This window comes from Lolium rigidum, chromosome 1, assembly GCF_022539505.1.
Source record: "Lolium rigidum isolate FL_2022 chromosome 1, APGP_CSIRO_Lrig_0.1, whole genome shotgun sequence".
NCBI classification, from domain to species: Eukaryota; Viridiplantae; Streptophyta; class Magnoliopsida; order Poales; family Poaceae; genus Lolium; species Lolium rigidum.
The window spans coordinates 189957753-189958884 of NC_061508.1; positions in this window are offsets into that span (position 1 = coordinate 189957753).

Sequence of the window (1132 nt, forward strand, 5' to 3'; positions counted from 1 at the left end):
CCAAGAGGGAGTATTTATGCTCGATAGTGGGTTCATGCACGCATTGACACACGGGACGTGTGACGAAAGTTCTAAGGTTGTGTTGTGTTGTTGCCACTAGGGATAAAACATTGGCGCTATGTCCGAGGATGTAGTTGTTGATTACATTACGCACCATACTTAATGCAATTGTCCGTTGCTTTGCAACTTAATACTTGGAGGGGTTCGGATGATAACTCGAAGGTGGACTTTTTAGGCATAGATGCAGTTGGATGGCGGTCTATGTACTTTGTCGTAATGCCCAATTAAATCTCACTATACTTATCATGTCATGTATGTGCATTGTTATGCCCTCTCTATTTGTCAATTGCCCGACTGTATTTGTTCACCCAACATGCTTTTATCTTATGGGAGAGACACCTCTAGTGAACTGTGGACCCCGGTCCATTCTTTTATACTCGAAATACAAATCTGCTGCAATACTTGTTTCTACTGTTTTCTCTGCAAACAATCATCTTCCACACAATACGGTTAATCCTTTGTTACAGCAAGCCGGTGAGATTGACAACCTCACTGTTTCGTTGGGGCAAAGTACTTTGGTTGTGTTGTGAAGGTTCCACGTTGGCGCCGGAATCTCTGGTGTTGCGCCGCACTACATCCCGCCGCCATCAACCTTCAACGTGCTCCTTGACTCCTACTGGTTCGATTAAACCTTGGTTTCTAACTGAGGGAAACTTGCCGCCGTGCGCATCACACCTTCCTCTTGGGGTTCCCAACGGACGTGTCAACTACACGCATCAAGCAAATTTCCGGCGCCGCTGCCGGGACCTGGAGAAAAGTTACACCACAGAGATCTCTAACTCCCACGTCAACTTTGCGCCAACAGAAGAAATTTCTCGCGCCGTTGTCGGGGAGATCAAGACACGCTCGCAGGGGAGTCTCCACTTCCCAATCTCTTTACTTTGTTTTTGTCTTGCTTTATTTTATTTACTACTTTGTTTGCTGCATTATATCAAAACACAAAAAAATTAGTTGCTAGTTTTACTTTATTTACTGTCTTGCACTCTATATCAAAAACACAAAAAAATTAGTTACTTGTTTTACTTTACTTAATATCATGCATGTTTTTATCTCACAAGTTAAGCATAATGGA